Source organism: Mastigoproctus giganteus, chromosome 9 (assembly GCF_048544385.1).
Source record: "Mastigoproctus giganteus isolate SK-2022 chromosome 9, ASM4854438v1, whole genome shotgun sequence".
Lineage (NCBI taxonomy): Eukaryota > Metazoa > Arthropoda > Arachnida > Uropygi > Thelyphonidae > Mastigoproctus > Mastigoproctus giganteus.
Genome location: NC_143583.1, coordinates 57,862,804 through 57,875,780, shown reverse-complemented (window position 1 = coordinate 57,875,780; position 12,977 = coordinate 57,862,804). Strand labels below are relative to the sequence as shown.

The following is a 12,977-nucleotide window of genomic DNA, read 5'->3' as shown; positions in this document are numbered from 1 at the left end:
ATCCTGCTCAGGTAGCTAACAAACTAAATGAATATTTTGCATCGACATTCACACATAAGGAGTTATTGAGCGAGGGAAATGCCAGAGGTGTATTCAACCCTGGCAGTAAGCTAGAGAATCTTGTAATAACTGAGAGTAAAGTGGATGAGAAATTGTTGAAGATAAACACAAGAAAGGCACCCGGGGTGGATTGGATCTATCCAGTTATATTAAAGGAGGCAGCAAAGGAAGTAAGCAAACCCTTAGCCATAATTATGAGAGCTTCCTTTGACTCAGGGGGGTACCCACAGACCAGAGATGTGCAAATGTGACCCCAATTCACAAAGGAGGATCAAAGGTCGACACAAGTAATTATAGACCTGTGAGTTTAACTTCTGTTCCAAGGAAATTAATGGAGGCACTGGTAAAAAAAATCACTGCAGGATCATCTAGACAAGACTTCAGTTATAGCTCGGACACAGCATGTTTTGTTAAGGGGAAGTCTTGCCTGACCAATTTGATTGGATACTATGATGCAGTGCCAAAAGAACTGGATGCAGGGAATAACTCTGATATTATATATTTGGATCTTAGAAAGGGTTTTGATACTGTAGAACATGGAAGACTGCTGCACAAATTGGAGCAGTGTGGCATTGGAGGCAAATTGCTGCTATGGATAAAGGAGTGGTTGAGTGGAAGAAGACAGAGTGGTAATCAATGGACACTGCTCATCGTGGACTAATGTTATTAGTGGAGTCCCTCAGGGTTCAGTGTCGGGTCCATTATTGTTTTCTGTATTTATAAATGATATTGATGATGGTATATCAAGCTTAATGTCCAAGTCTGCAGATGATAGAAAGGTTGGCAGGGTTGTCAAGGACACTACTGATACTATGCTGCTGCAACAGGATCTGGAAAGGTGGAGCAGATGGGCTGAAAGGTGGCAAATAAAGTTTAACATTGACAAATGTAAAGTTCTACATAAAAAAAAAAAAAAAAAAAAAAAAAGTGCAGCCATTATCAACCTACTACAGGATGGAAGCCTCCTCAACAATTCATGCTGAGGGAAATGGACCCTAATCTGCCACGCTGGTCCAGTGCGGGTTGGAAGATCGACCGTATTCAGCAGTCAGGGGCTGGAACCCCGGTCTACTCAAAGAGCGTGTGCTACTGCACTCCCGCTCCTGACCACTCGGCTACGGAGGCCGTAAGTTCTACATATAGGAAACAGCAACCCCAGAGCAACATATCAACTCTGTGGTACTACACTGACAGTGGTAGAGAATGAAAAGGACCTGGAGGTAATTGTGCAGGCAGATATGAAGTTCTCTGAGCAGAGCAGACGGGCTGCAAGAGTAGCTCATGGTGTCTTGTCAATGATATACAGGAATTTTTCTAGCAGGGATAAGGAGGTGATTATTCCCTTGTATAAGGCAATGGTCAGACCACACCTTGAGTACTGTATACAGGTCTGGAGGCCTCATTTCAAGAAGGATGTAGAGTTGCTGGAACAAGTATACAGAGAAGGGAACAAGGTTTGTGAATGGAACAAAGGGGTGTTCTTACAAAGAAAGGCTTAAGTTTTGCAAATTACAGTGTCTGGAGACTAGGCACCAGCGACGTGATCTGATAGAGGTGCATAAAGCCTTAAATGGTTTGAGCATGCTCAATGCTGATGGGATTCTTCCTCTTGCTCAGAATAATCATCTGAGAGAGAATAAATTCAAATTGAGGAAAGACAGATGTAGGATAGATGTGGGGAAATTTGCCTTTAGCCTGCGGGTAGTTGGTTGGTGGAACAGACTTCCATTCCTTGTCGTGGAAGTTGATAACCTAAATAAATTTAAGGCTCAGCTGGACAGGTATTTCAGACGAATGAAGGGATGAAGTGGTTTTTTTTTTTTTTTTTGGCTGATGTTGCATAAGCTTGCTTTCTTGCATCATATGCCTCTACTAATGCTAATATTTCCTGCTCTCTCTTTCAAAACAGTCTGAACACGTGATGCAGCCAGCCAACATCCATTTACTGTCTAACTTCAAACTCGCAGAACCAAATTTTCATCTTTCTCGTTTATTCATTCAACTTCCATTTTCTTGAACAACGTTTTCCCTTCATACGTATTTCCTGAAAATCACAGTCTACTAAAGTTTAAGTCTAATGTCATCAAATATCTTCTTTCGTCTTCTCAACCTCTAACCCATGCATGGTACTAAGTACTGGAACTTCTAATACCTGTCGTGTTTGAAGTTTTCATAAAAAAAAAAAAAAAAAGCTCAAGAAATTGACAAAGAAATTTAAACTGTATTGGCAGAACTGTCCATGCTATGACTGTAAAAAAGTGGGCACGGGAGTTCCAGTGTGGTCATACAAGTGTCTTTGATGAACCAAGAGAAGTTGTTATTGTTGTTATTTGGCTTTTAGGAGCATTAGCAACTAAGGCCATATTGCTCCAGGGATATGCGGTGGTCAATCCCTGACCTTTCCGCATCCTCCGTATTTGGTGGTCACGGGTTCGAACCTCAGTCTAATCAAGAAGCGTGTGCTACGCACTGCTGCTCCTGCCCACGTGGCTACGGAGCCGCCACCAAGAGAAGGAAAGCTATCGACATCCACAGACAGTGAGACGGTTGCAAAGGTTGAGCAGCTGGTGCTGAGTGACGGACGTGTGACTGTTCATTTCATCGCAAAAGCAGTGGGAATTAGTTATGGGTCTGCCCACAGCATTTTACATGGCCATCTGCACATGTCTAAGGTCTCCGCACAATGGGTTCCAAGTTTGCTGATGCTTTTGCAGAAGCAATGTCGAATGCAATGTTCTCGCCAACTGTTGGATTTGTGTAATGTGGATGTTGAGGACTTTTTTGATCGGATGGTGACAAGGATGGTGAAGATTTGGATGATCGGATGGTGATGATTTGGGTGTACCATTATGATCTGGAGACCAAAGTCATGTCAAACCATTGCGTGGACACTGCTTTGATTCATCTCAGGAAGTCATCAATGAAGTGGAATCGTGGTTTCAGGCAAAAATTGCGGACCTCATGTCACCCCTTTGTGAGCTGGGGATTCATTGGCACATCCGCAGCCTGCAGGGACCTCCCCTGAATTCAAGGATGCTCTTATAATTATGGCTAAGATTTGCTTACTTCCTTCACTTCTTAAATAGAATTAAATATATTAATTAAATATAATTGGATGGATCCCGATTATATTTCCTCTCAGTTATTACAAAATAATTTCGCTGCCTATTAGAGTTTGATAAATTTCTGGCATTCACTTCCCTAAAGAATTCCTCGTGTGAATGTAGACGCAAAATACTTATTCAGTTGCAATATACTTATTGCAAAATACTTATGCAAAATACTTATTCAGCAACCTGAGCAGGATGATCAACAGTTGAACCACTGACTTCTATGATCAAGGCATTAAACAACTGATCCATAGATGGGAGAAATGTGTTACTATACATGGAGAGTACACAGAAAAGGATTAAAGTGCCTGTGAAGGTTCACCTTTCTAGGGCTATTATTTCTAGGTAAGGGTACAAACTAAACTTTTTGATACCCCCCCTCATATAAGCTTGCTTTCTTGCATCATGCCTCTACTAATGCTAATTTCTAGACAGACAAGACCACATCTCCATTAGGAATTGCTCAGCTTTCTAATCTCCCTCCCTCCCTCCCTCTTGCTCTCAGCATAAGCATGTCACGAATATCACTTACTCTGCATTCTGAATATTGACCCTCTTTTTTCCTTTCAGCATATTTTTGTTCTTAAAAACTAGTCACTATGTATAATTTAAAATTGCCCTACCATGAAATATTATTCCCAAATCTGGGATGGTGCTCCCAAAACCAGTCTCAGGCTCCTTGATTATATCCAGGGATACAACACCAGATGGAAGTTTCTTCCAACAATCAGTCTCTAGCTGAAAGCAAATTTCTGCATAAAAAAGTAAAAAGCAAATTGCAGCCATTATCAACCCACTGCAGGATGGAAGCCTCCTCAACAATTCATGCTGAGGGAAATGGACCATAATCTGCCCCGCTAGTCCAGTGCGGGTTGGCAGATCGACCATATTCAGCAGTCAGGGGCTTGAACCCCAGTCTACTCAAAGAGTGTGTGCTACTGCACTCCCGCTCTTGACCATCCTGCAATCATCCTTTTTCAACTTAAATTTATGTCCCCTTAAGGGTCTAACAAAGAGTAAGGATGTCATCAGAATTTAGTTTACTCAATCCATTTGAAGCTTTAAACATTTCAATCAGGTTTCCTCACAAGTGCCTAAAATTGAAGTCATTCTTGATAACAGTATCTTTTTGTGTCCTTGACTAATCTTACTATTCTCTGCACTCTTTCCAAGACATCTGCATCCTTCCTACAAGATCTGCAGACCTGTATATAATATTTAGCATTAGTAGAGGTATATGATGCAAGAAAGCAAGCTTATGCAGCATCAGCCAAAAAAAAAAATTTAATCCCAACCCACCCCCAATAATCAACATGCAGCCTAACCATTGCCTTTTACAATGAGATAACCACCTCTTTGTCCCTGCTTCCAATATTCTTGTATTTCATTGACAGAACCTCATGAGCTCTCCTAGCAGCCTGTCTGCACTACTCAGAGACCGTTATGTAAACCTGTACAATTAGCCCCTTTATTTTAACTTAAGCTTGTTTACTTGCATTAGTTTCCCATTTGGTTGAAGCATTGCTACCTTCACATCTTAGGAATATCAATTTTTGTTACCATAATCAAGAACTCTTGAGGTGTGTGCAAGTTTTGTTGCTTTATCATAAAATAAGTGCATGCCTATATTACCCTTATCCCCCACCCCAAATGGCAGTTTCTCTAATCCCTTAACACTTTCATTGCTTCCTGAAGGCAAATATGCTTCAGATTTTAATCCAGGTGAAGGGAAAACCATCCTAATTTTAGAATTTTCTTCCAATTTGACAGAACCAGATATTTCTGTTAAGCAACCTTCACTATAGGCTGCTTAATTCAGTCACAGTGAGAATAAAGCCCAAAAATGTTTCTGCCCTTTCCAATCCAGATTGGCTCAATCCCAGGTCAAAAAGGTTTTCAGAAAAGTCTGGAAAATGTGTTAAGGCTCCTCAGTGATACTGAGAAAGACCTTGCAGCACCTTTGTTTAAATATATTTCTATCTCTAAAAAATATATTCCTTCAACCTACTGGAGAGACACAGTGGTAAAAAATTCTCTCACCAAATACCTTGCAGGGTTCCTCAAGTCTTGAGTTAATCCCACAAAGCATTCACCATATAGTCCCTCCTATCATTCCCAGATAGTATTGCAGGTGCATACATTGACTTAAATCATGGCATTTTTTCAGCATGATTTTATATTTATCCGACAAATCATCAGTTCACATGTGCTTAACATTCTTAGTTCCCACATGAATAATAATGCTCTCTTTAACCCTCAAGCCTTGAAAATCATTGGTAAGGGTATCAATTAGCACTCCCTTCAGACACGCCCTCATTCTAGTCTACCCATCTTCACTGCATAAAATGTGACTCATTTCCCTGAAAATGGAATCTCCCAATAAAACAAGCTTCCTGAACCAAAGCAGTATGAATTTGATTATTCTGGTCTGTAGCCTTAATCAGAATTGCTTCTCTTGGCTGGTCACTACATACATGAGCCCTCTGTTTTGTCCATAGGGCATCTCCCCATTTCTTCAGACTATTTCATCTACTGATGCACCAAGTTGGAATTTGAGACTAAAAAACTAACAGAGTATCTGTGACATTGAAACTTGGGAGAAGTACAAAGGAAGTAAATAATGCTATAGGGGTAAGAAAAATACATTCTCAGTATAGTTAAATTTTCTTAGAATGTTTGGGTAATACAGCAAAAGTATTCAGTTGTCCAAATACTAAATTTAAAAACATAATATAGCCACATGGCATCACTACATCATGTCTATAAATTTGTGTTCTATGATTATAAGCCATATTTAATTTGATGTAAAACCACAGCTGCTGTATGAAAACATCTGTACTCTGAGATAAAAACCCTGATACAATTTAAATATGACTGACATTCACAAGAATTGAAATATTAAGTCACTAAAAATTAGCCCTCATACTTTATTTAATATATACCCAAAAGCTCTGCACTGCCAATGCATGCATAAAAACACACATTCCTTTAAGCATTTGTGTTTATATCAGTCATAAAATTAAAAATAATCAACTGATGTATGCAATATATATTTCCAATATATAGGGAAATACACAGGGCTCTCGTTAGCCCTCAAAAATATAGACAGATATAGGAAATTTAAAAAGAAAGATAAAGGATAGAAAGAAAATGAAAGAAAGGTAAAAAATAAGATCAAAAAGATATTGAAAATGGATAATAAAAAATAAAGATTTAAAAAAATACACATACAGCACACAATTAGGTGATATCTCTCCCCAAATGGGAGAGATATCACCTAATTGTGTGCTGTATTTTCTTTGTTTTTTTAGGTGATATCTCTCCTCAAATGGGGAGAGATATCACCAAACGAGCAAATACTTTACTGTGTACATTAATATTGTTAATATTGTACTGCACAGAATAGGATCAGAATATAAAAATTGCTGGACATACAAGACATTACACACAGGAAAATGATGTTTCTAATACATAAAATAAGAAAAGTAGTATATTTATGGAGGAAAATTTTTGTTACTTTTAGTGAAAGCATGTATATGTAATTCGCAATTAACAAGTCACCAAAATTTAAATCAATACTTAAAATTAATAAGCGCATTTTCCTAAACTACTGTAAATATTACGTACCTGTCAAATGGGGCATATATTTTAACCAGGAAGTCATCTGAATTTAATACCAAACAAGAATGGCATTACACATTTCACTTGGAATGGCTGTTATTAAAAGTCCAAAAACAAATTCCCTCAGATGAGAGGATGTCAAAATACTCATGTAAGCATCTTAACTCACGACAAGAGTCGCCACCTACTGCTCAAATTTAGGCTAATATTTGTCAAATAACAGCATTATTTAAATCAGCAGAGTACATTACACTGTCTCTAAAATCGTCGAAATCATCAAGCATTAGATTTGCTGAAAATAAATTTCCTCGTTTGAAAGCAGAACTGTTTTTGAACGTTCAAGGTAATAAAACTGCGTAACAGCAAATGATTCCAAGGGGAGGAAAATCCACGTACTATTTACAAAACTTTTGCGACAAATTCACAAACCTGCTAATAAATAAGCTTTGGAAGGTTATATAACAAATTTTAACCATTATGAAATATTTAAGATTTTTCTCCTTTTAAACTCACTGCATACGTTAGAAAAGTGCAATAAATGAAAATATCAGGTTGTGCTAACATAAATTAGACAGTTTAGTATTAGTAGTGACAAATGATGAAAGAACGCAAGCTTATACAGATTCAGACAAAAAAAAAAAAAAAATCCATTTCACCTATCCACCCCCTCCAACAGTTTGTCTATTTTATTTAATTACTGGGGTCGGGTTTGAAATAATCAATATAGACTAAAGCGGGACACCATTATAACGCGATCCCGCTATACATTGAACGTTCCATCACGATTCCTATTGATGCTACGGTTGAATTAAAGAAAATCCAACCAAAAAAAGTTTCGGATTTACAATTGCGGTGAATTTTATTCATCATGAGCCTGTTCAGGTGACTTTTTTTTTTTTTTTTAAATAAAAAAAAAAAAAAGAAAGAAGAAAATAATTTATTAAATCAAAGCAAAAAAAAAAAATTAAAAATAATTTATATCGATGGTTCAACTGTTCATGATCCTGCTCAGGTAGCTAACAAACTAAATCAATATTTTGCATCTACATTCACACATGAGGGGTTATTCAGGAAGGGGAATACCATTGATGAAGTAAACACTGGCAGTGAGCTAGATGATCCTGTAATCCTGTTGAGTCAGTTTGGTGTGACATAAGCACTGCAAAAGCAAAAATACGAGTAGGAGTGTGTTATAGGCCTAATGACTCGAATGAGTACAATGAACAATTGTACAGAGAAATAGAGTGGGCCAGTAAATCAGAATGTCTTATAATGGGGGATTTTAACTTCCCAGATATTGACTGGAACTTGTGGGTTGGTCACTCACACACTAGTCAGACTTTTGTGGATTTATTGGATGATTGTTTTCTGCAGCAGCATGTTCGAGAGGCAACCAGAGAAAGTAATACTCTTGATCTGGTTATCAGCAGTGATCATTCGTGTATTAAGAATTTGCAGATAAAGGAACCACTAGGTGGCAGTGATCACAGTGTGCTGAAGTGGGATTTACTCAAAGAGGTAACTACCGTCAGGGGTAAAGGAAAGGGTTTTTGCTTCCGTAAAGGGGAGTACAGTGGTCTCAGACAGTTTTTAAATTCTGTACAGTGGGATCAACTGACGATGTTACAAACAGTAAATTCTAAGTGGGAAGCATTCAAGGAATTAATCGTGGAAGCTACTAGACTTTTCATACCGATGAAGAAATATTGTTCAAGGTTTAGGCCTAAATGGTTATCAAATGAACTAATGAGACTCGTGACAGAGAAGAAAAATGCATGGGATGCATATAAATTATCAGGCGACGCAGAAGCCTGTAGCAGATATAAGCTAGTCTGTAATCAGGTCACAAAGGAGGTTCGGCAGGCAAAGGCGGATTACGAGAAATCTTTGGCAAAAGATGCTAAGAAAAACAGCAAGGATTTCTTTACTTATATAAACTCTAAAAGGAAGGGGATGAATCTGATTGGTCCACTTGACATCGATGGTTCGACTGTTGATGATCCTGCTCAGATAGCAAACAAACTGAATGAGTATTTTGCATCTACATTCACACGTGAGGAATTATTACAGTTTGAAAATGGAAGAAGGTTATCAAATTGTAGCAGTGTGCTTAATGATTTTGTAATAACTGAGAGCAAAGTGGAGGAGAAATTGTTGAAGTTAAACATAAGAAAGGCACCTGGGGTGGATGGGATCTATCCAGTTATATTAAAGGAGGCGGCAAAGCAACTAAGCAAACCCTTAGCCATAATTATGAGAGCATCCTTGGATTCAGGGGAGGTTCCCACGGACTGGAGATGTGCAAATGTATCCCCAATTCACAAAGGAGGTTCGAAGGGTGACACGAGTAATTACAGACCAGTTAGTTTAACTTCTGTTCCGGGTAAAATAATGGAGTCACTGGTTAAAGATGCATTGCAGGATCATCTAGACAAGACTGCAGCAATAATTCAGACACAGCATGGGTTTGTTAAGGGAAAGTCTTGTCTGACAAATTTGATTGGTTATTATGATGTGGTCACAAAGGAACTGGATGCAAAAAATAATTTTGATATCATATACTTGGATTTCAGGAAAGCTTTTGACACTGTTGCGCATGGAAGACTACTGTACAAATTGGAGCAGAATGGTATTAAGGGTAAGTTGCTACAATGGATAAAAGGATGGTTAAGTAGGAGAAGACAGAGGGTGGTAATCAATGGGTGCTGCTCTTCGTGGACTAATGTTATTAGTGGAGTCCCACAGGGTTCGGTGTTGGGTCCACTGTTGTTTTGTATATTTATCAATGATATTGATGAAGGTATATCAGGCTTAATGTCGAAGTTTGCAGATGACACGAAGGTTGGCAGGGTTGTTAATGACAGTCATGACAGTGTGCTACTGCAACAGGATCTAGATAATTTGGGCAGATGGGCTAAGAAGTGGCAACTGAAGTTTAACCTTGACAAATGCAAAGTACTGCATATGGGTAGAAGTAACCCCAGAGAAACGTACCAACTGTGTGGTACTACACTTAAGGTGGTAGAAAATTAAAAAGACCTGGGAATAATTGTGCAGTCAGATATGAAGTTTTCTGAGCAATGCAGACAGGCTGCTAGGGCAGGTCATGGGGTTTTGTCAATGATATATAGGAATTTTGCTAGCAGGGAAAAGGAGATGATTGTCCCTCTGTATAAGGCAATGGTCAGGCCAGGCCTTGAGTACTGCGTACAGGTCTGGAGGCCTCATTTTAGGAAGGATGTAGATTTGCTTGAGCGTGTACAGAGAAGAGCAACACGATTGGTGAGGGGAATGAAGGGATCTTCTTACCAAGAGAGGCTTAAGTTCTGCAAATTGCAGTGGCTGGAGACTAGGCACCTGTGCGGTGATCTGATTGAGGTCTATAAGGCCTTGAATGGGTTGAGCACGCTGAATTCTGATGGGATCCTCCCACTTGTTCAGAATACGAACCTACGGGGACATAAGTTCAAATTAAGAAAGGATAGATGTAGAATAGATGTGCGGAAATTTGCCGTTAGCCAGCGGGTGGTTAATTGCTGGAACAAACTTCCATCTGTCGTTGTGGAAGTTGATAGGTTAAATAAATTTAAGGAGGAACTGGACAGGCATTTGGAGGGTATGGTGTGATTTTTTTTTTTTTTTTTGGCTGATGCTGCATAAGCTCCTACACTTGCTTTCTTGCATCAAGTGCCACTACTACTACTACTACTAATAATAATAATTGAGAGTAAAGTGGAGGAGAAATTGTTGAAGATAAACACAAGAAAGGCACCCGGGGTGGATGGGATCTATCCAGTTATATTAAAGGAGGCAGCAAAGGAAGTAAGCAATCCATTAGCCATAATTATGAGAGCTTCCTTGGACTCGGGGGAGGTACCCACAGACTGGAGATGTGCAAATGTAACCCCAATTCACAAAGGAGGATCAAAGGCTGACACAAGTAATTATAGACCTGTGAGTTTAACTTCTGTTCCAGGAAAATTGATGGAAGCACTGGTTAAAGCACTGCAGGATCATCTTGACAAGAATTCAGTTATAGCTCAGACACAGCATGGTTTTGTTAAGTGAAGGTCTTGCCTGACCAATTTGATTGGATACTATGATGTAGTCACAAAAGAATTAGATGCAGGGAATGCCAAGGGTTCACTTTGGTTCAATGGCACTACCAAGGATATAGGGAAGGCTTTATGATATGATAGCAGAGCAGGAGCTTATGTTTCATAATCAACCTGGAGAGGAGTCCACCTTTTGGACAGTAAATGGTGAATCAAACATAGACGTAACTCTTACAAACTAAACTGGCACTAGATTTGTCTGTGGATGGAAAGTCAAATTTGACTGGGTATCGAGTGATCATAGTGCGATATTTTATGAAATCAATACACATAGGGAAACAATGTTGGCTTGAATCAATTACAGCGCTTTTCTGTTAAGCATGCAAACTTGGAGATAAGTCTTCATGACAGGTGAGAACTCTGTGGAGTTTTTGCAAAAACTTATCTATGATGTGTGTGTAGCTGCTATGATAAAACATAGACCAGTTAAGTGGTGGACACCTCAGCTTACTCTATTGAAAAAACAGGTTAATAAGGCTAGGAAGCAATTTCAGAAGAGCAAACATGGGAAAGTGCCTTGGAAGTTATTCGATTAAAGAAAGACTATCAAAGTCTTCGTAATAAGTATGTCCACGCTATCGCTAAACAAAAATATGACTGCTGGAAAACATTGGAAAAAAAAGCAGGAAATAATGACCCCTGGGGGTTGGTTTATAAAATTTGTACTGGCAAATTCAGAGCAGCTGCTGATGTTATATATTCTAGTGGCAAGGGCACCACTGAGACGTATAGTTGGGAAGATTCCACGAGTGCAACCTTAGATCACCTTATGCGTAATGATAACATGGCTGAAAACCCATGTGTTAATCTAGAACACAACCCCAGAGGCTCACATCTAGTGAGTATGGGCTTGGCACACCCAAGGGCCTGAACTGAATATCATCATTCTTCTCTTTCTTGATGATTCCCTTCTATTTCTGACTGACTCACTCTCTCTCTCTCTCACAGGGTAACTCGGGAATTTTTTTTTGGCTGAGGCAGAATAAGCCTCAGGCTTCCTTGCACCATACGGCTAATAATAATAATAATATTGTCATATGCAGGCATTGAATGAGTCACATGGTAACAACACTGAAGAATTACCCTTTACCCATGATGAACTTCTCGCCATTGTTAAGTCCATTAAAAATAACAAATGTCCAGGTATGGACCTACTGGAGGGAAAGGTAATCAAAAAGTTCTCTAATCTTTATTCAAATGAATTGTTACAAGTTTTTAATAACTGTCTAAGAGATGGTGTATTTCCATCTCCTTGGAAGGATGCACTGCTCAAGATTATCCTTAAATCTCTATCCAAGCCAAGAAGTTCACCTGCTTCATATAGACCTATTGCATTGCTTCCTGGTCTTGGTAAAGTTTATGAGAAGCTTTTAAGCTATGCAGATTGCTATCTACCAAAACAGTAATATTGGCATTTCTAACAAGCAATATGGTTTCACTCCTAGGTACTGAGGATGCGCTTCACTCTTTAGTTTGCAATGTTCGGGAATCAAATTATAAATATACCTTGGGAATTTTTGTAGACTTTGCAGGTGCCTTTGATTCCATTAGTTGGGACAGTGTACTGATGATGTTGCATGGCTAAATGTTCTTTTAATATTTTCTCTATAATTAAGGATTACTTTAGGGATTGCACAGTAACAATTAAGTCTAATTTTGGATCAATTACACATTGTGTGACTTGAGGCTGCCTGCAGGAATCCATCTTTGGTCCTTTAATGTGGAACTTGGTTTTGGAAGATTGGCTCAAGAGAGAATTTGATCACTCACACACAATAGCTTATGCAGATGATATAGTAATACTTGTGCACGGAAACACCAGAAAGGAGCTTGAAATGAGATCTGATTGCATATTGAAAGAATTATGCAAATGGTGTAATTTATATAGGTTGACAATCTCTACATCCAAAATTAAAATCATGATGTTGAAGGATAAACTGGCTCTTAGTAGACCTCCCCTCGTAAGGTTTAATGGTATTTCCTTACAGCAGGTGTTAATGATTAAATACTTGGGAATATGTATTGCTAGTGGTTTGAACCTCTGATACATTAATTATATATCAGATATATT

The 12,977-nt window shown here is 38.7% G+C and overlaps 1 protein-coding gene across 4 annotated transcripts in view; it reads right to left on the bottom strand.

The window, feature by feature from the left end:
* Positions 1-12,977, bottom strand: part of LOC150080269 (uncharacterized) — a 604,576-nt gene that overhangs the window by 545,262 nt on the left and 46,337 nt on the right. For 2 of the 4 annotated variants that reach the window (XM_090381641.1, XM_090381638.1), the window contains exon 1: positions 6,798-6,992. The exons of the other annotated variants lie outside the window; for them this stretch is intronic. The gene's annotated coding sequence lies outside the window, so the exon portion shown is untranslated. Of the gene's footprint in view, positions 1-6,797; positions 6,993-12,977 lie in introns of those variants that run through there. 4 annotated transcript variants of the gene reach the window in all.